The sequence below is a fragment of the Cibotium barometz genome, chromosome 14 (genome assembly GCF_041138505.1).
Source record: "Cibotium barometz isolate CiBa-2024 chromosome 14, ASM4113850v1, whole genome shotgun sequence".
In the NCBI taxonomy this organism is placed as follows: domain Eukaryota; kingdom Viridiplantae; phylum Streptophyta; class Polypodiopsida; order Cyatheales; family Cibotiaceae; genus Cibotium; species Cibotium barometz.
The window spans coordinates 54820731-54843411 of NC_141059.1; positions in this window are offsets into that span (position 1 = coordinate 54820731).

Here is a 22681-nt window from a genome sequence, read left to right on the forward strand (position 1 = left end):
GGTTTCTCACAAGAAACCAAGGTGCATAAACCATTGTGAAAGTTCCCACGGCTTTCACAACTTTGCTCATCTCCTTGAACAACATCAACAAGTGCATCCTCTTCTTGATGCATACACATGTGAACTCCATTGAGTCCACCATCTCACTTGCCATCATCTTGACAAGCATGCACCTCCACACACGCTCTTTGCCCAAGTGCAAAGAACCATAGGATTCACAAATCCCAACATGGCAACCCTTTTCAAATATGAGCATTCTTCTATGCTCAAACACCAAATTAGAGGCAAAAACACCAAAATACCTTCAGAAATCTCCTTGGCAGCTTCTCCTTTTGATGACACCGAAGACTTCATAGCCTTCATACTTGCTGAAATCTCCGTTTTCAGCTTCTTTGACGATAAGCGAGCTCTCCATGTTGCAAAACTCCCATTTATAACTCTCTTGGGCAGCTTCTATGCAACCTCCTTTTTATAAATCTCCTCTCAAACTTGAGAATAGCATCTCCAAATATCTCTCAAATCCTCACAAATGCAAATCCAAATGATAATATGAGTGTGCATTTTTTTTTCATAATAACTGAAAATAATGCTTAATCAAAGAACTCACATAACCAAGAAAAAACTATACATAAATATTCACCACCATGACCAAGAGCCCACCCAAGCTCTGATACCATGTTAACAATCCTAAAATGGGATTGATCATGGTGATAGTGATTAAGCAACATAATTAAGGTGGATTAAACCATACTAAAAACTCCATGAGAGAGAGAGAGAGAGAATGCACACTCAACACTCAATTCTATTGCATATCTCAAATGAACCATACAATGATATAGACTTTCTAGCCTTATCCCACTTTACACATCATCATCATCCATGTGGCACTCCCTTTTCCACTCTTTTGGTCAACACTCACACACCATACAATATTACATGTGGCATTCCTATCCCACCACAATATCTTGCACCTCTAGGGTGCTTTCCCACATACACACAACACCACGATTACATCTCTCAACAAATCACAACCGGTGAACCTATAAGACATTCAACTAAGCTAAGCATGCTCTCCTGAGCTTGCTTTTTGCATTCCGCATATGTCATGTGATTATCATTATCCATTTGGGGTGGTTGGGTGGGTTCTAGTTTCTTGATTGGTCTATGTGGTGCACTGATGTGGTGCACTGAGCGAAGAGTAAGAACTTGTTTCATCCTCACTTAGTGATGAACTAAAACTTGTTTCATCCTCACTTAGTTCATCACTTAGTGATGAACTAATACTTGTTTCATTCTCTCACTTTCTTTGGTTTGTCAGTTTTTCATTATGTTTATCCATGCGACGAGATCGAATTTTCTTTTGGGTTTTTGTATCCTGTGTCGTACATATGGGTGTTGAGGTTTGTGTGGTGGTCTTTGATGTGGATGCTTCTGCATCTTGTATAGCTTTTGGCTCTTTCGTATTTATGTCTCCTTTTGGGTTTATGTCTTGTTGTATAGAGTCATTTTCCCTGTCCTTTAATTCGACCTTGGTTTCGACAGTTTGTTGTCCTTTGTTTTTCTTGGTTTTAGAAGGTTTTGCTCTTTCTTTTGGGTTCTGTTTTGAAGCATGTTCTTCTACCCATGTTGAGGTATTATCTTTTACATTCTTTTTTATTGTTTCTCATGCTTTGGCTTGTAAGCATGTAAGCACATTCAATGGCACTGTGGCTAGTTGCCCGTTTTGTATACTTAAGATGTTAAGAGTTGTATTTTGTGAGACAAGTTGCATTGAAGCAACTCGTCTTGGGCAATCTTGGAACATGTGATCAATGCCACATCGTTCACACATTAGTCGCAAAGGTGTCACAGTGACTATGGGCATGGAAGTATTCCAAACTGTACAGTCTGCCACCTTGTGAGGTCCACGACAATAGAAACACTGAAATGTTCAATTAACTACTTCCTGAGCAGTTTCTACCCTTTGGACTATTTCTGTTTGGTGCACGGGAGATGGAGCTTTTTAAGTCCATTATGGATGAAGCGGGACACTTTTTAGTATCATGGTCAAAGGTTTTACAATATATGCAATATAGAAGGATAGGTGCCTTGTATGCACAATGAGGATTAGGATGGTCATAGTGATTGCATTCGACACAAGGCATTTCGCTCGTCACTATTAGAGACATTAAGGACGTCTGGTTTTGAAGGTTTTCATCCTATCTTAGGGATGTTTGCTGTAAGGTTTTAAGCAAGCCTGCATAAAATTTAGGGAATGTCAATTCCGAGATCGATCTTTCTTTTGCCATTGCTTCACTTGGTTTAGATGAGGAACACCTCGTAGCATCATCATCTTCTAACATGTTGTCATCTAAACGTATTCCTTCTTTGCAACATTGATCGAATGTTTCCAAATTGGCTATAATGATCAAGTTGTGTAAGCAGTTATTCTTCAAGCCCATCTCATGAAACGTCTCCTCAATTGAACATCGTTAAATTTTTCCCATGACTCACAATGTGAGTCCAAGAGTTTTATCCAAAGGATAAAATCTCTAATGGATTCATTGGGTTGACACTCAATTGAATAGAGTTCTATTACTACACTCCATCGATCACCTTGTCTGGAAAAGCCATGTATAAAGGCTGATTTCAAGGTTTTGAAGTTGGTCTTGATTGCCAGCATCAATGTGACGAACCATCGACTAGCTTTTCCCTCTAAGCATAAGTTCAACACATGTACCTTAGTGGGGCAGTTGGGATTTCCAAAGGCTTCACATCTCTGTTCAAACATTTGAATGAATTGAACAGGGTCTATTGTTCCATCATATTTGCCCATAATTTTGAAAATTTGTACGACCGTATTTCTGTACAAATCATTGAGGCCGTATGTGAGTGCTCTTGTTGAAAGAGACTTACTGAGTCCTTGGGCCACCCCCTTTCCTAGACTAGTTAGCATGTCCAAGGTGTGGGCATGCAGGAAAGGGTTGGTACTTATAGGATTTACGGCAATGTTAGGCAAGGGACCAAAGCCCGGTGGGATCGAAGTCATAGGGGGTGTAAAACCCGATGACATGCTTGTTATAAGCATGGCCAATGGCATTGAAAGGTGAATTTTTGGCATGGATCTTAATGGCTCAAAGAGCAGCCATTGGGTTTAGTCCTTGTGTGACCCCTGGCAATCCCTCCATCGTGGCCATGTTGGAGTGCCTAAATGCTCCTTCATGAGCAATCATAGTTTTTTTTTTTGGCTTTTTATACTTTTCCACAGCCCGTTTTACAGCCTCAAGAGGCTTGGCGTACTCTTCGTTGGATCAAACGAATGTCCGTTTGCCCTAATTAGCTTTTCCAAAAAAAGCGTATGCTAGGAACTTCCCAGATGGAAGAGGAGGTCCTAAAACCTATTTTCCATCATTGTCTCAAGATGAAAATTTTTCCTGAGAATTTTTTCACTGTTTCGCAACATGTTTTTTAGGGTGTTCCAAAAGGAATTTTGAAAAACTCTGTATCAAGGAGTTGTAGTATTTGTGGAGTACTACAACTTTGTTTTCCTAAGTCGTCCATGCTTTTGTCATCTAGACCCTCAAAAAGTAGCCCGAATATGGCTCGTCATCGTTTTCATGCTATTTTTTGTAATTTTTCGTGGATTTTGGGCTGTTTTTTGCCTCGATTTTTGGGTCGAATTTTGAGGCTACTGGTCGAAGGCCAAAATGATCAATTTTGACTTCAGACGACTAAGTCCAAAGTCGCAGAGCTTGATGTCAGCTTTTCGATAAGCCCTAGAGCGCTTTCATCGGATATATGGTTAAGGAGATACGGGCCTCTAAACAAGGGGTTTTTCTTTTTCTACCACGTGAAACTAGTGTTTCACGTCGTGAAATGGTTTTCACGCGTGAACCGGACTTCACGCGAAAATTAAATTTTTGAATTTTTTTATTATTATTTTATTTTTTATTTTTTTTACCGCATACTAGTGTTTCACGCGATAAAAAAACCGTTTCACGTCGTGAAAATCGTTTCACGCCGTGAAACGGTTTTCACACGTGAACCAAAATTCATGTATAAATTAAATTTTTATTTTTATTTTTATTTTTTATCGCGTGAACTGGTGTATCACACCGTGAAACGATTTTCACGCGTGAACCAGACTTCACGCGAAAATTAAATTTGGTTTTTCTTTTTTGCCACTGTGAACTGGTGTTTCACGTCGTGAAACAGTTTTCACGCAAAAATTAAATTTCTTTTTTTTTACCGAACTGGTGTTTCTTGGTGTGAAACGGTTTTCACGCATGAACCGAAAATTAAATTTATTTTTTTGGCCGCGCATGAACTAATGTTTCACGCCATGAAGAGATTTTCACGTGTGAACCATACTTCACGCAAAAATTAAATTTTGATTTATATATATATATATATATTTACGTCGTGAACTGGTGTTTCACGCCGTGAAATGGTTTTCACGTGTGAACTGGACTTCACGCGGAAATTAAATTTTTTTTATTGTCGCGTCGTGAACTAGTGTTTCACGCCGTGTGAAACGGTTTCATGCGTAAACCAGATGGACTTCACGTGAAAATTAAATTTTGATATTTTTTTTCCCGCATGAACCTAGTGTTTCACGCCATGAAACAATTTTCACGCGTGAACCTAGTGTTTCACGCAGACTTCACACGAAAATAAAATTTTAATTTTTAATTATTTATTTATTTATTTTTTTGGAGTCTAATGGGAAATACGAATTTTCCTTTTTGGAGGGGAAGATTTTTTGAATTTAAAATGAAAGAGATATGGGCATTTTTCCAAAAAAAGGTAAGTGGAATAAGAAAAAGTCAACCTTTTAATGACACCCTTTACACCCTTCATAAATGATCCCCAAAATGGACAACTTGACAACTCATGAGCATCTTCTCATTGAATGCTCATTAGCCTTACTGAGTTATGTAAAAAAGTGATTAAGTATTAATGTAAGATTAATCCTTTCACTAATCTGCTCCTCTTTTACACTAATCAAGGACTCTAATTAACCATTAATCTCTAATTAATTCACACAGTTGAGCACATCATTGGATAGAGCAAGGAAAAACTAATCTTTGTGCATCAACAATTGTGTAAATTAATCTAAATTAGAAGATTAATTAGACTCTTAATTATAGTCTCCTCTTTAAGCCAAATTAAGCAAAGAGAGTCAAATTTCTCCAATCGAAAATTGATGTGATTAGGTATTTTGATGCATCTAAAAACACTCCAAAACCTCAATTTCGACTACTCATATGATCAATTTAGATCCCAATTAACACATTTTATATTTTTTGGCCTTTTGAACAAGATTAATCACCCTTAATGACAAAAACCAATCCATTAAGAGAATTTAGTCAAATTCAAAGGTTTTTTGATGGTTTTAAAAAATTTATTGAAAGATTAAGCTACTCCTAATGCTTGCTAACACTCTAATCCAACTAATTTCAACAAAACACACACAATTAAACTAGAATTAATGATCTTAGATCTATGTTAAAACTAAAGAGAGCTAACATTCACTAATCCAACGAATTTCAACTAATCCAACTAATTTCAACAAAAAACACACAATTAAACTAGAATTAATGATCTTAGATCTATGTTAAAACTAAAGAGAGCTAACATTCACTAAGAAATGCATTCACTTGCATTCTTTGTTGATGCAATGGATGCAAACTACGCCTAATACAAACTATGTGCAAGCCTTAAGAACATGAAAACCCACAAAAATAACAACAAAAATAGTAAATTAATCTAAAAATTAAGCAAAAAACATTCTTTTCAAAAACAAAAAAGAGAGCTATTCTACACCAAATCTCACACAAATCACCATCAAATCCACATCTTTATCATGAAAAACCATTAATCAAGATAATGAGCAATGGGTTATGCGTAGATTAGAGGCAAAACAATGGAAAAAGCCAAGGGATGGCTCCCCTGGTGGCGCCTAAAATGTTATGGCTCACCCTAACCCTCCTTGAAACATGACACCGCCGCATTGCACTACGGGTCCTCGTCCCTCCTCTCACCTCACTTCACTCACACACACACTCACTAGCATACATTAGGGGGAGAGATTAGCAAGAGGATTAGCAAGAGCAAGAACTCAATTGCACAATGGGAGAGTATGTTGTATTATGATTCACTTATATACATCGCCACCATAAGTGTTCACACTCACTTAAACTATGGCCCGCCAAGCACTTTAGGCTCGTAAGAGGCCTAATGCTATTACAATGATTACTCTCATAATATATCCATGAAGTACATCACTTAGGGCTTCATCGTATCTTGTTACCACATGGTCTTGAAGAAGCGAGAATAGCATAAATACTCCGTTACGCCATTACGGGCACCTGTCCAAGTTGTAGCTTTTGACACTATTGCTTCATATCATGAATGTATGACCCTTTGGTGTATATATCGTGAATCCTTGATGTAAGATAATGGCGGTAGCTCTTGTTAATCCTAGAATTGGATTAATAAAAATTGACAAACTCATCGCCTACCTGTGGATCTCATCTATGAGATCGAGCACACAAATTAACTCTCACTAATTATGATTGTGCCAAAAAAAGAATGAAAAATTGAGTGTCTATGTTGATCTCAAAAAGGTCAATACATCCACCAGGAAAGACCACTACCCACTACCATAACCGAACATGTGTTGGAATGAGTAAAAGGTGAAGAAGCTTATAGCTTCTTAGATGGGTTTTTAGGCTATAATCGGGTGTCCATAGCACCAAAAGACCAACACAAAATAGCCTTCAACATGATGTGGGGAACATATGCTTATAAGGTTATGCCTTTTGGCCTCACCAATGCCCCAACAACCTTCCAACAAAATGATTGCACAGCCTTCAAGGACTACTTGTTGCGAAAGTGGATGGAGGTATTCATTGATGATCCTGTGTGCACACTCACGCAAAACTGAACATGTGGCTTGCTTGAGAAAGGTGTTTAAGCAATGCCGATTATATCGTATATCCTTAAACCCTTTGTTGACATGTCAATTATGGGTCAAACATGGTGTAATCTTAGGGCATATTGTGTCTAAAAATGGTATTTCCACAGACGAGAGCAAGGTAAAACTGATCTTGGAATTGCCCCCACCCACCAATCACGAAGGTGTACAGAGGTTTATGGGCCATGTTGGGTATTTCATCATTTTCTATGCTGAAATCGCCATACCATTGTATAGATTATTCATTATATTTGAATGGACTAAGGAATGCCAAGAAGCATACGATAAGTTAAAGAAATCATTAGCCAGTGCACCTATCCTGAGACCACCCTACTGGGATCTTATATTCCATGTGCACATCGATGAATTGAACTTCACAATAGGTTGTGTATTAGCACAGCCTGGGGAAATCAAATCGGATTACCCGATTTGCTTTGCCAGTCGTCAACTAAATGATGCAGATTTAAATTACACCACCACGGAGCGTGAAGGGTTGGCCATGGTTTAAGCTATAAAGAAATACCGACATTTGGCCAACAAATTTATACTCTTTGTGGACCATCATGCCCTATTATATTTGGTGAACAAGCCTTGCACTACGGGAAGAATCACACGTTGGTTACTTTTTATGATCATAGTAAGAAAAGGGACACAACATGTGTTGGCCAACCATGTGTCTAGAATTTTGAATGGAGAACCTGCACTGGTATTGATGATGACCTCCCAGATGCTTGTTTGTTTAAACTTGACATGGTGCCTGAGTGGAGTGAGGAAATATCTGACTATCTAGCTCATGGTTTTCGCAAGAAAGACCATTGAATAAGGATAAAATGCATTGGCTTATTAAGCTGGCTGTACCTTATCAATTGATTTGCTATAGAATTATATAAGCTAGGCAAGGATGATACCCTAAGAAGATGTGTGCGAGAAGATGAATTTGTCACAATACTAGAAGAAGCACACTCAAGAATAGTCGGAGGACACTTCGCTGGAGAAGTTACATCTTGTAAAGTGCTTCAAGTGGGACTGTGGTGGCCTACATTATTAGGGGACGCCATAGAGTTTGTGAAAGATGTAAGGAGTGTCAAAGATTTGCTATTCCACAACAAAGAGACAGGATGCCGCTCACCCCTGTAATTGTAAAACAACCCTTTGAGAAGTGGGTGAATTATTTTATTGGACCCATAAGTCCAGTAGTGCATCCGTCTCACAAGCCTAATATGTAATCGTGGCCACATATTATTTCATAAAGTGGGTAGAGGCAAGAGCCTCTAAATGAGCTGATGCACAAACCACGACCAAGTTCTTATATGAACGTATCATTTCTAGATTTGGCTGTCCGCTTTGAATTAGTCAGTGACCGAAGTGTTAATCCAATTCTAGGATTAACAAGAGCTACTGCCATTATCTTACATCAAGGAGTCACGGTAGATACACCAAAGGGTCATACATTCAAGATATGAAGCAATAGTGTCCAAAGCAACAACTTGGACGGGCGCCCGTAATGTGTGACGACGAAGTAGTTATGGCGATTCCCACTTCAAGAGCATGTGGTAGCAAGTTAGGATGAAGTCCTAAGTTATGTACTTCATGGATATATTATAAGAGTAGTCATTGTAATAGGATTAGGCCTCTTTTACGAGCCTAAAGTGTCCAATAGGCCATAGTTTAAGTGAATGTGAACACTTATGGCCATGTATATAAGTGAATTTCTCTCATAATACAATAGACTCTCCCATTGTGCAATTGAGTCTTACTCTTGCTAATCTCTAATGCATGCTAGTGAGTGTGTGTAAGTGAAGTGAGGGGAGAGGAGGGACGAGGACCCATAGTGCAACACGGCGGTGTGACAACGCTCGTAAGAGACGCTTCTCAAGGAGTTGTAGAGCTTGGAGACCTCAAGGGTTACGAGCTCGGCCATTGGAAAGATCCTCACGATAGTTGCGGTTCACCAGATAATCTCTTTTTGGATATGTTTCAAGGAGGGTTAGGGTGAGCCATAACATTTTTGGCGTCGTTGTCGAAGAGCCATCCCTTGGCTTTTTCCATCATTTTACCTCTAATCTACGCATAACCCATTGCCCATTATCTTTATTAATGGTTTTTTATGAAAAAGATATGGATTTGATGGTGATTTGTGTGAGATTTGGTGTAGAATAGCTCTCTTTTTTGTTTTTGAAAAGAATGCTTTTTGCTTTATTTTTAGATTAATTTGTTGTTTTTGTGGTTTTTCATGTTCTTAGGGCTTGCACATAGTTTGTATCTATTGCATCAAACAATGCAAGAGAATACATTTCTTAGTGAATGTTAGCTCTTTTTAGTTTAAACATAGAACTAAGATCATTAATTTAGTTTAATTGTGTGTGTTTTGTTGAAATTGTTTAGATTAGAGTGTTAGCAAGCATTAGGAGTAGCTTAATCTTTCAAAAAAATTCTTAAAACTATCAAAAAAACCTTGAATTTGACTAATTTCTCTTAATGAACTAGTTTTTGTCATTAAGGGTGATTAATCTTGTTCAAGAGACCAAAAATTTAGAAAATGTGTTAATTGGGGTCTAAATTGATCATATGAGTAGTCGAAATTGAGGTTTTGGAGTGTTTTGAGAGAATCTAGATGCAGCAAAACACCTAATCACATCAATTTTTTGATCAATTAGAGAAATTTGACTCTCTTTGCTTAATTTTACCTTAAAGAGGACACTATAATTAAGAGTCTAATTAATCTCCTATTTTAGATTAATTTATACAATTGCACAAAGATTAGCATTCCCTTGCTCTATCCAATGATGTGCTCAATTGTGTGAATTAATTAGGGATTAGTGGTTAATTAGAGTCTTTGATTAGTATAAAAGAGAGAAAGAGTAGTGAAAGGATTAATCTTAGATTAATTCTTAATCACTTTTTTACATAACTCATTAAGGCTAATGAGCATTTAATGAGTAGATGCTCATGAGTTGTCAAAATTGTCCATTTTGGGGGTCATTTATGAAGGGTGTAACGCGTGTCATTAAAAAGGTTGACTTTTTTGATTCCCACTTACCTTTTTTGAAAAATGCCCAACCCCTTTCATTTTAAATTAAAAAAATATTCCCCCCTCCCCTCCTAAAAAAGAAAAATTCGTATTTCCCACTAGACTCCCAAAAAAAAATCTGCCTGTGTGAACAGAAAAATTTCGACCGTGAACAGAAATTTAGCCGCCGTGAACAGAAAAATTCCAGCCGTGAATGGAAATCCGACCATAAACCAAAAAATTCTGGCCACCATGAACGGAAATCGGGCCGTGAACAGAAAAATTCCGACCGTGAAAGTTCAGACGTTTAAAAAATTTTATAAATCAAATTTAATATTCCATGGAGTCCATTTCACGGCGTGAAAACTTAAAGGTTTCACAGCATGAGAAGGGATCTGTCGGGGAAAAAAAACTCTAGAAACCACCCCTGTTTGAAGGCCCGTATCTCCTAAACCATATATCCAATGAAGGCGCTCTAGGGCTCATCGAAAAGCTGACATCGAGCTCTTCAACTTTGGACTCGGCCATCCGAAGTCAAAATCAACCATTTTGGCCTCCGACCAGCAACCCCAAAATTCGACCCGAAAATCCACGTAAAAAATAGGCCAAAAAACATAAATCACAAAAATTAGCGCGAAAACAACAACGAGCCATATTCAGGCTACTTTTTGAGGATCTAAACAACAAAATCACGGAGGACTCAGGAAAACAAAGTTGTAGTACTCCAAAAATACTATAACTTTCTCATACAGAATTTTTCAAAATTCCTTTTGGAACACCCTAAAAAACGTGCCTGCGAAACAGGGAAAAAAATCTCGAATTTTTTTTTTCATCTTGAGATAGTGATGGAAAATAGGTTTTAGGACCTCCTCTTCCACATCTGGGAAGTTCCTAGCATACGCTTTTTTCAGAAAAATATCTCGATCGTTCACGTGCATATAGCGCCTAAGCTAATTAGGGCAAACGAACACCCATTTAATCCAACGAACAGTACGCCAAGCCTCTTGAGGCTGGAACGTGCTGTGGGAAGGTATAAAAAGCAAAAAAAAAAAGCTTTAAAAACTAAAAAAACTGTGATTGCTCATTAAGGAGCATTTAGGCACTCTAACATGGCCACGATAGAGGGATTGCCATGGATCACACAAGCACTGAACGCAATGGCTGACATCTTCACTAAGTCTCTTCCAACAAGAGCACTCACATACTGCCTTAGTGACTCATACAGAAATACGGCCATTCAAATTTTTAAAATTATGGGCAAATACGATGGAACAACAGACCCTATTCAATTCATTCAAATGTTTGAACAGAGATGTGAAGCCTTTGGAAGTCCCAACTGCCCCACTAAGGTACATGCGTTGAACTTATGGTTAGAGGAAAAAGCTAGTCAATGGTTCATCGCATTGAAGTCGGCGATCAAGACCAACTTCAAAACCTTGAAATCAGCCTTTATACATGGCTTTTCCAGACAAGGTGATCGGTGGAGTGTAGTAATAGAGCTCTATTCAATCGAGCGTCAACCAAATGAATCCATTAGAGATTTTATCCTTAGGATAAAACTCTTGGACTCACGTTGTGAGTCATGGGAAAAATTAAACGATGTTCAATTGAGGAGATGTTGCATGATGGGCTTGAAGAATAACAACTTACACAACTTGATCATTGTATCCAATCCGAAAACATTCGATCAATGTTGCAAAGAAGAAATATATTTAGATTCGAACACTTCAGTGTTTCTATTGTCATGGACCTCACAAGGTGGCAGATTGCACAGTTTGGAATACTTCCATGCCCATAGTCACTAACACCTTGTGAACCAATGTGTGAACGATGTGGCATTGATCACATGTTCCAAGATTGCCCAAGATGAGTTGCATCAATGCAGCTTGTCTCACAAAATACATTTCTTGAATGTGCTTACACGCTTATAAGCCAAGGCGCGAGAAATAGTAAAAAATAAGCACATTTCTTGAATGTGCTTACACGCTTACAAGCCAAGGCGCGAGAAATAGTCAAAAATAACGCAAAAGACAATACCTCAACAAGGGTAGAAGAACATGCTTCAAAATAGAACCCAAAAGAAGGAGCAAAACCTTCTAAAACCAAGAAAAACAAAGGACAACAAACTGTCGAAACCAAGGTCGAATTAAAAGACAGGAAAAAGGAGCCTGTAGAGGACATAAACCCAAAAGGGGACATAAACACAAAAGAGTCAAAAGCTATACATGATGCAGAAGCATCCACCTCAAAGACCACCACGCAAACCACAACACCCATACGTGCGACACAGGACACAAAAACCCAAAAGAAAATTCGATCTCGTCGCATGGGTAAACATAATGAAAAACTGACAAACCAAAGAAAGTCAGAGAATGAAACAAGTTCTAGTTCATCACTAAGTGAGGATGAAACAAGTTCTTACTCTTCGCTCAGTGCACCACATAAACCAATCAAGAAACTAGAACCCACCCAACCACCCTAAATGGATAATGATAATCACGACATATGCGGAACGCAAAAAGCAAGCTCAGGAGAGCATGCTTAGCTTGGTTGAATGTCTTACAAGGTCACCCGTTGTGATTGAGCCTCATAATGCCAATCCTAAAATAGCAACCAAAATACAAAGCCCAGAGGAGTACCGCTTTCCCTTTCAAGAGAAAGACATACTCTCTACATAAGAGTCATTTGAAACAGTTTGTACAAACTATATGCTTGAGAAAGCACGTGAGAAATTCGATAATTCCCTTACAAGATTTAAGCAGACTCTCAAAACCTCATTCGGAGGAATGCTCTTCTCTCATGATAAAGCCAGCATCATATCAGCACTTGCACCTTTAATGGCTCAACCTGAGGTATACAAGGACATAACGAACTCCACAAAACTAAACTATGAGGATTCGCAAGTATCCAAACAGCCCTCATTCAGAATTGTCAAAGGGCCAAGTGTGCCAGTGTACACATTGGGTACTCTTGAAAAAGCTGATGTTTCATCATTGTCCTTGCATTCAAGTAGTGTATTGCATAAAGAATGAATGGATAAGGTTTGAGTGGAAGTAAAGATTTGTGAGAAATTATTTGTTTTTGTTTTGTGGGTGAGTACTTGGGTGACCTTAGAGGAAAACTACACTGTTTTTTCTTTTAATTTTAGTGTTTATATCACCAAACTTGTTGGCGTGAACGAGAGGGTGATACTCTATTTTTGTTTTTTCAAAAAAATCAAAAAAATCATAAAAATAAGGAGCCATTGGTTGTGCTTTGAACTTGAATTACACTCCTCATTACTAGCACAACCATTTTGGAGCATCTGGATAGGTAATTTACACCCTCTTCACTCTATCAACGCGGGAGTTAACATGTGAAAGTGTAGGAAAACGGTTCACAACATGAACCATTTCTTGCTATCTCACGGCGTGAACCACTTTTGCAATTAGCACTACAATTTGCGAGATTACCTTGCTAAAAATAGGGTACATTATCTTGACACATCTGACACAATGGATCCTCTATGGAACCTTGTCCCTTGAACTAGCAGAGAATACTTCATGACGTGAACTATCCACCTTTTCACAACGTGAACCATTTTTAGTCTCACGACGTGAAACACCTGCCTTTTTGGGACGTGAAATATTCAACACTTCATGACGTGAACCATTGCTTACTACTTCACAATGTGATTAGTTTTCTGCGGTTTCACGGTGTCAACTATCAGTAGTAGTGGACCTAGTTCACGAACCAAGGATAGTTATAATCAAGTTCGGAAAGTGCTTTAAAATTTGCAAGTTGAGCCCAATCAACTCAGATTAGGGCAAGTGGACCCAAAATTCAAAGTAACCGTTGAACACGTGAGTGCAAAAAATAGTTCACGACGTGAACCATTTCCTGCTATCTCACAGTGTGAACTGCTACCTACAGTCTCACGGCCTAAAAAATCAGATCAACAGAACCCTAGAAAAATTCAATTGGGGTAGTGATTTAGCCTATTAAATCATATTCACATGCACTTGAGAACTGGTAAACTCATTAGAGACGACCTCACTCCCGACGATAGTGCATTGAACGACCCAAGATCTTCTTATCAAAAGAGTGTTAGTTCAAGCCACTCTGTGAGCACTCAATTGAGTGTTTTAGGTCAGAGAAATCTAACCACCATTGATACAAGTAGTGAAGAGTCCATGGAAGAAGGGCTACGATTCCTTGGGATTGGAGAGGAAGAAAAAACATCTTCCCCTACAAGATCCAGTGGTATCTTTGACATAGCCAAGGGATTTTTTGGTCTCCAAACTAGAACAGAAGACGAAGCACAATCTGTGGATGCAAGCCCGCCAACCAACATTGGACAAGATGTAAGACAAAAACTACTAACTCAATCTTCGAGTTTTAGGTTGTCTAACACTAGAACTCCGAGGATGAGGAGAGACATGGAAAGTGCAGCCACGATATGGGATCAAGTCATAACCTGATCTCTTATGAAACATAGGAATCTCTAGACAAACCTCACCTCCTTGAGGCACCAATGCATAAGTACGAAGTGCAACTACCAAAGCTGTGGGATTCTTAAGTGTTAATATTTCCATTAGAAATAATCCCTTAGTTGGAAAGATGTTTGTTATGTTGCAGGATCTATGGTGGAGGAAGAATGATCCTTAGTGGATGATCCTAGATTTGCACTAGTAATTGTAATATCCATTGGGAAAAGAGGGCTGCACAACTCGATGAGAGCAAGGATATCATTATCGTGCCGTTTTATGGAGCCAACAAGGAAAAGCAAGCTACGATGAATGACATAGAAACACCATTGCCAAAGAAAGCAGTTATCGTACTAGATAAGGTGTCAACATCATAGTCCCCACACGCAAAAAAAAAAACTACCAAAGTCTCCAGTAATTTAGCAGTAGGCTCCTAAGAACCCACTTCAAGCCCATAAATACTATGATGCAAAAGGAGTAATTGATGCAAAAGGAGTAATTAGGGGATCAAGCAAAAAGTTTAAGCTACAGACAAGGGACAAAGAAGGTCATCCAGCCCCAATAGTATTCCAAACGAAGCCACCATCCCCACAAAGCACTCAAAAGCAATGGGTTCAAAAGGATTTGCTACCTGCACAATGCTATTACCAGTGCATGGTTTCACTGCTCGCAATACTTAACATGACATGCGATTTCTGCTAATCAATTCACAAAGGAAAGAAAGAAAGGAAAAGAAAGAAAACAAGGTTAAAGCACAAGCTCCCACCTCAAGTCGAAGTTGCAAACAATGCAGGGCAGAAGAGCACTTGGAAAGCCGAAAGCAATGAGCTGCAATTCGCGAGCAATGCGATCGTTGAAGAAATCGCACAAGCAAAATTCACAAAAAAGGTAAAAATTCGATTTTATTGAGCCGCCGTCGGCCTTGGCGGCTATCTTAATGAAGTATGCCCAAGTGGCATTTTATGATTGGTGGAGGGAATGTGATCGTTTAATGCAGTGAAGGAGTAAGGCAGTTCACAACGTGAACCATTTTGGACTAGTTCATGATGTGAAGTGCTAAGGGTCTCACGACATAAACTGTTTCTGATTATTTCACAGCGTGAAGGACTAAGGCATTTCACAACGTGAATTGTTTCTGATTCTTTGCGTGTAAGGTTGATACCCTATGTTTCTTACATGCTCAAACACTCAATCATGCAGTTAGAAAATGGTTGAATACACATGAAACGAATGATCATGTTTCGTGGCATGAAGATCAAACATTTTGCCTCTTGTACTACCCATTGTTGAGAAACGGATACCTTTTGTACTTCATCTATGTTTATTGCCACGGAAACCAATGTGGTACCTTGGCACTTGTGGGAATTTGTCATTGCAATTATTTAAGTTCAATGTGGGAGTGCTTGATCTTTCCCTCCATCTAATTGAAGAGTGCCTCCACTGAATCTTGTTGATTGGGTTATGTCTCTTTCATATGTGGTTGCACGCTTTCTCTTCTTTTCTCCTTAACTTTGTCTAGCTCCTTTATCTTGGTGGGTGGAATTGGTGGTAGTGCTATCTTCAATTCTTTGTGTTGAATGGGCTTCTTTCTCTAAACCAATAATTGTACCTTCTTAGCATTTACTTTAGCTGGAGATTGATCTTGTTTCCTTTTATTGTCCTTCCTTGTTTTTTTGAAAGTATTTACGTAGAGCAATTGATTTTCCTGTAAACTAGCCACTTGATATTTCACAGCACCCACCTTGCTCTTTAGAAAAAGGCCACACAATTTGACTCTCAAAATACTGACCATTCAAAGCTTTTAAAGTCAAAAACCCTTAAAGTTTAGACCCTGCTAACTCACGGGCCAGGAACCTTCTATCTCACGGGATCAGGAACCTGCTATCTCACGTGGTCAGAACTGCTATCTCACAGGGCTAGCCACCTCACGTGTTAAGGCATTTCACGGGCTACACCATCTCACAGCTTAACCCTCTCATGTGCTAACAAGTCTCACGGGCTAAGCCACCTGCTATCTCACGATTAAGACCCTGCACTCTCACGGGTTAAGCCACTTCATGGCTTAACCATCTCACGTCTTAACTGTCTCATGGGTTAAGCATCTTCATGGTCAACATTCGACACACCTAAACCGAAAGTCGCAGAATCTCTGGCTATCACACAGGCAAGTGCCTTAGGGTCACCAATGGACATAAAAAAGAGAGCATCACATGGTCCAAAGCTCAACTATTTGGGACAATATGCACAAATGTACCATGGATCCATAATTAGCAAGGATGTACAAACTGTGCATGGGAAGATAGCCATGCAGTACCATAGCCCAGAATGTTTACAGATTTTAAAGGATGCTGAAGTCAAGAACAAGCTGGAGAAGGTAGAGCTAGGACGAATGGTTAAATGCCTTCCCCGTGCAATCAACATAGAGTTGTGTGCTTAATATTTTAAAGACTTATAAAATAGGGCCTCTAAGCAGGGACAGGTCACCAAAGCAGATGGTATCACTAAATAACTCCTCATCTTCAAAGATTTGATCTGTGAGGCCTTGCAGCTACCACCGCCAATGAAGATCCATTCTCACAACTTCAAGAAAATGCCCTTGGATGCCATGCTCAAGAAAAGCTCATACAACTCAAACGGGGCTAAATACGACAATATACGGGATGAGGTGACAAAGAAAGTCTCCCGTGCCATGTCTCTCATTATGTAGGTAAAACCCGTGGATAGATATAACAGGGTCCCTCTTAACAGAATTGCTCATGTGCATGAGGAGAAAGAGGAAGACTGGGCATGGTACATCCACACAGGGAAATGGAGAACTACTTGAAGGGCCACTAGCCCAATGTTTGTAACCCCTACGTACTTACAAAGATGGTAAGTCACGCTGCAGAGCTTCCCATTCTAGAATTAGTGCCAGAAGAACAGGTATAACAAGCAGCATAGGTAGAGCAACCAATACTTACCTCTGGTGAGCTACAAGAAGGGCTAGCACTGCTAAAGGACACAAAGAGATGATGAAGGAACTAAAGAAGAGTAGAAGAAAGAAGACGACAAGAAAATGAGGGGTATCATTCCAAGAGTCACTGAGGAGTCAAAACGCCTGGAAGCAGAACTGGCCAAGGAAAAACTTCTTATCAGGAAGTGGTGGCGCAAAAGGAAGCCAGGGGAATAAGCTTATCAAAAATTCCAATAAGCACAGCCGCTGCTGAAGTACCTCAACAGCAAACACCTCCTTCCTAGCCCAACTCATATGGTCTTTAAGAACTTATCACTGCTTTGAAATTCCATTATATCAGATCAGGATGCATCAGCAGAGATTAGTACAAAGAAAGCCCCAAAGAAAGACGTGCTGCAAGGAGATGTGCGCCAAGAATGAAGAAGCAACTTGAGCACATCCACAGGTCCCAAAAGAAAGCGAGGAAGCAAACAAGAGACAAAGAGACGAAGAAGCCACAAGCCCAAGCAAGAGACACTGACTAGATGATGAAGACCAGATCCCTGTTGATTATTTCTGGAATAATTTGGATGCTAACCGCTTCCTACAAGAAACTGTGGAGGGCTTGGACAGTTTACTGCAATTACCATTACGGGATTTAGAAGAACCCACGTCAACTAGCGCTTCAATCTGGGAATAGGAACAAATAGTATGGCGCTGCCATCTATTGACTACACACATGCTCTGGGATTGAAATGCTACTCTCTAGAAGCAAGTCCATGAAACCAATGACCAAGGACAAATTCTCCAGGAACAAATGGTAGCAGCAGCTGCAATATATAAGGATGTTATCCTAAAGGGTTTAAAGGCTACATATGAGCAAGAAGCAAGGTACTAGGTCTTAGAGAGCAACAATCAAGTCCTCAACCAAACAATTATATAGAGGATTAAGGAGGATACATAACTAAAGGCTCAGGTGGAGCAAGCCAAGGAACCACAACTTCACACACAAAGGAACAAGCACAACAGCATGCCCAACAACTTCAAGAAGCTAACAAAATGGCAGAGGATTTCACAAAGACCATAGCTACAATAAATGAAGCCCTCACATCTGCTGACCAAAAGATACTTCATCTTCAGGCTAAAAGGGAACATGCAAACAAAGCACATGCAGAAAAAGTAAGAACATTAAATGAGATGCTCAATTCCAAGTCCCTAGAAATGGAATAGATGTCCAAGAGCGATAAACAGAAAATGGACCAACTCACTCAACAACTTAAGGAAAGCCAAGTATTGGCAGAAGAAATGCTCAAGAGGATTGAAGAGGCTCAAGGGTTGGAAGTATCAGCCAAGAAGAGCACATGAAGCATCCATACGCAGGTTTGAGGACTTGGATGTGGCTAGAATGGTTTGAGAAATGACAATATCCAATCTTCTCTCAACCAAAGATGCAAGGATACATGAACTGGAGCACCAGCTATAGCAGTTAAAGAAAGAAGAAAAAGACGAGAGCCAATAGACGAATTGTAACTGCTTCTTAAGCGAGCCTCAAAGATAGGTTTGTTTGCCGGTGACTCCTTGGGCCCCTCCTCAAACTCGAACCTTGTTTTTATCTACACTAACCCTCTCATTACTTCAATATGAAATTAACTTATCTGAAGACCTCAAATTAGGTGATTTAACACTAATTAATTAAACAAAATATAGAAAGAGATGCCAACCCAACCATTATTATGGGTATTTTTTTGGGGGGACATAGTACTAATTGACCCCAAAGATATCTTCTTCTACCCATTGCATCCCATTGTGCTCAACCTATGTAGTTAGTGTAGGGTGCTGCGAAATTCAGACATCTTGGACAACAGTGTTGACATGTATGTACCAGATGATATCCCAAATACACCAGCCAACTATGAGGTTATAGAAGCAAGAAGTTATCAATGGATAATTAGTCATGGATGGCTATAAGTTCATAGTACACACTAGCGCTTAAATATTAGTAAATCTACCCTCTATCATCCTTATGGCGTTCTCAAACTTTATCGTTATATACATAAACATCTAGAAGCCATGATGACTACAATACTCTATGACTTTGATAAAGTACACATCGAATATCCTGATATAACCGATGAAGATATCATAGAACTCCAGGAGTTTATGAAAGTTAACAAGCCCTCCCACCCACCCCCTAGCTCCACACAGGGTCAAGAGGAAACACCGAGTTCTTCAAATCTCAACACTTATCCAGTGTTTTCCTTTGTAGGTAAGTAAACTACTCCATCCATACCCTAGTGTTATTCCTACTAACAAGTCCAAGGCAGATTGTATATCCTCTTATCTTCCTTCTAACCCTTTAGAATTTCCCACTGACACTCTTGCCCTCGACGAGTTGCCGCCGACACCCCACCCGTCTCCACCACGGCCAACTCAAGAGGTATGTCACATTCAACCACAAGATAACATTCAGCCTTTTACTGATGACACTGTGCTTGAGTCTTTATCTAGTGCAAAATATGAAGGATTAATCAGAGCAGGAAATCCCTTGTTAAAGCCGAAATTGATGTTCAAGGTGCTGATGCAAATCACACCCTTTGAACCAATTAGACGAATACTGTTAGAAGCCTACTCTAAAGTCACGTCTACAAGGCAACCTCATGTACCATATCCTCTCCGAGCACCAATGCCAGAACTGGAGGAATTATTGCCACTGGCGGGAGAAGGAACTTTATGGGCAAATGTGGCAAAGCATACCAAACTGGCCAACCCTCAATTGGTAGATCTATTTGAGATCCGAATTGTTACTTTTATGATCAGCTATTGTTTCTGCCGCCGATGGCGAAAAAGCGCATCATGTCCATAGAAGAGGGGGCTACACCACAATAGTCATAGATGATATAAGTCCCAAAATAGAAGATTTTGGTATACAGCCAGCATGGCGAAAGGAATACTTAACCGTTCCAGAGAGTATAGTCAACAATACGAGTGTGCCCCGCCTACACAAAGAGTGGACCCACTGTACATGCCCGTAAGAAGAAGGATGACGCCCCTAGAATTCCATGATGCAAAGCAGCGCGACTCACATCTATGCTAAAACTTTCCAATATTTGTCCCAGCAGCTTTTGCGACTATAGCACAATAGCGACAACAAATGCTAACATGGATACGTGTGTGGCACCGTATTCTAGATAAAGCAATTTTGGCCAGTGTCCGATTCTTAAAGCTGATCATGGTGGTCATCGACCAACCCAAAGAAATATATGATGGCTTTGAGGCAGATCAGCTACTCTTTGACATGAACCAAGGTCCCAATGAGCATGGCATGATGTTGTACTACCACCGCCTCAAATGTCTACCAGCTTACATGCATGTTACATTTGAAGACATGGTAGACACAGGGTTCTGGACTTTCCATTTTGCATTCAGAAGAACCCTAAAAAAGCTTCAGTCCCGCCGAAACTTGACACATGTTCTGGACTTCCCATTTTGCATTCAGAAGAACCCTAAAAAAGCTTCAGTCCTGCCGAAACTTTTATCGTCATGAGTTCGGCGACCAGGTCTTTCAACCTCGGTAACAGGTTCTAAGGACATAACCTACATCAAGTAGGGGGGATGTTAATCCCATCTTGGATTAACAAGTATGCTCCTCCATTTGAGGACATTAATAAGTGTCATGCAAGGGCACTATAAAAGTTGTAACATTATGAGACATTTGCCACCCAGGTTCTTAGTTAGTAAATTTTGATCTCCTTAGTGTGAATAAGGGCCAGTTGTATATAAGTCATTTAATGAATGGACATAATCCCCCTTTGTGCTATGAGAGCTCTTGCCTTGTCTCTTAAGAGAGAGAGAGTGTGAGAGTGTACTCTAGTACACGTGCCTTCTCTATGCTTGTCTGCTTATGTAGAGGAGTGAGAGAGAGAGAGATTTCCTTGTGTGGTGGTGCGAGCGACTCTACAGTGACAGCGTGGAGGTGGAGCTTGGAGGATTGGAGCTTCTCGAAGTGGGCTTGGAGACCCTAGGGGACACGAGCTTGAAGCATTGGTAAGTTCCCTCGATGATTGTGATCTACTGCTTCTTTCAATGATGAATGCTTAGAGTTCCTTCTTGGGAGGTGTGGTAGCCCATAACATTATTATCCCTGTGTTAATAATAATCTTGTTTTTCTTTTCAAGTTTAAAGTCACCACCATGGATGTAGACTAATAAGGAATGCAAAAGAACTTTTGTGATCATCTAGTTTGTTATGCAATTCTAGCATTGGGGTCATAAACATTTTGACCATTTTGGATCTTTTATACTTGGAGATACTGAGTATAGCATGTTCATTTTGCTTATGTTATTGTTATGCTACATTTAGAAAGACAATGAAGTTATTCTCACCATATGTGATCTTTTGGTACTTTTGTATACTTCTTGGCACTTATTGCATGATGTGATAGGCGCTTGGTGACATGGCACCTCCACGTAGGCATGCATGCATGCATGTCACTCAATTGTGAGGTGGTATACCATGGCATGTATTTTTTTGGTGAGCATTTTTTAGCGAGCGCTTTTTGGTGTTGAGGAGAGCGGTTTCTCTCTCTACTATCACACCTAGACACCATGGGTCACTATCATTGCAATTCCTTCACAAAGACACCGTATTATGATCTAAAATTTCCATTATATTCCAAAGCAAATTTACAAGACCACAGCACTACATGACAAACACCTACGAGATGTTGAACACACGCAACGATACATAAAAGCATGTGTGTACACAATGTTCTTTACTTCCATGGGCCATTGTCATTGCTACTTCTTCACAAAGACACCAGAGATAGATGCAACTTCCATTATATTTCAAAGTAAAATTGCAATACTATAGCATATTATGACAAACACCTATGAGATGTTGAACACAAGCAACAATACATGAAAGCATTTTGGACCTCAACTATCATCTTGGCCTTCTCCGTCCACCCTAAATTTGCAATGAAGGTGGCAACTTCTCCTCGAAGAGTAGCCTCTTTTGCCTCTTCAATGATGCCAAAAGCTCTCCATATCCCAATGGTTGTTGCTGCTTTCACCTCTAGCATATTCTTGTCTACAAGGTCTACCACTTTCTCTATTGGGAGCTTCTTGTAGAGCTCCTACACTTCAGAGGTTGTTGTCCATGCTTCCATAAGGGCATCCAATCTAGGTTCTTTTTCTTTGAGGTGCATGAAAGATTGAAGAGCTTTACTTAAGATGCTTGCAAACGTAGTAGCATTAAAGGAATTACTGGATGAACCCATGATAATTGAGTTTATGCCTAGCCTATTGCAATATGAA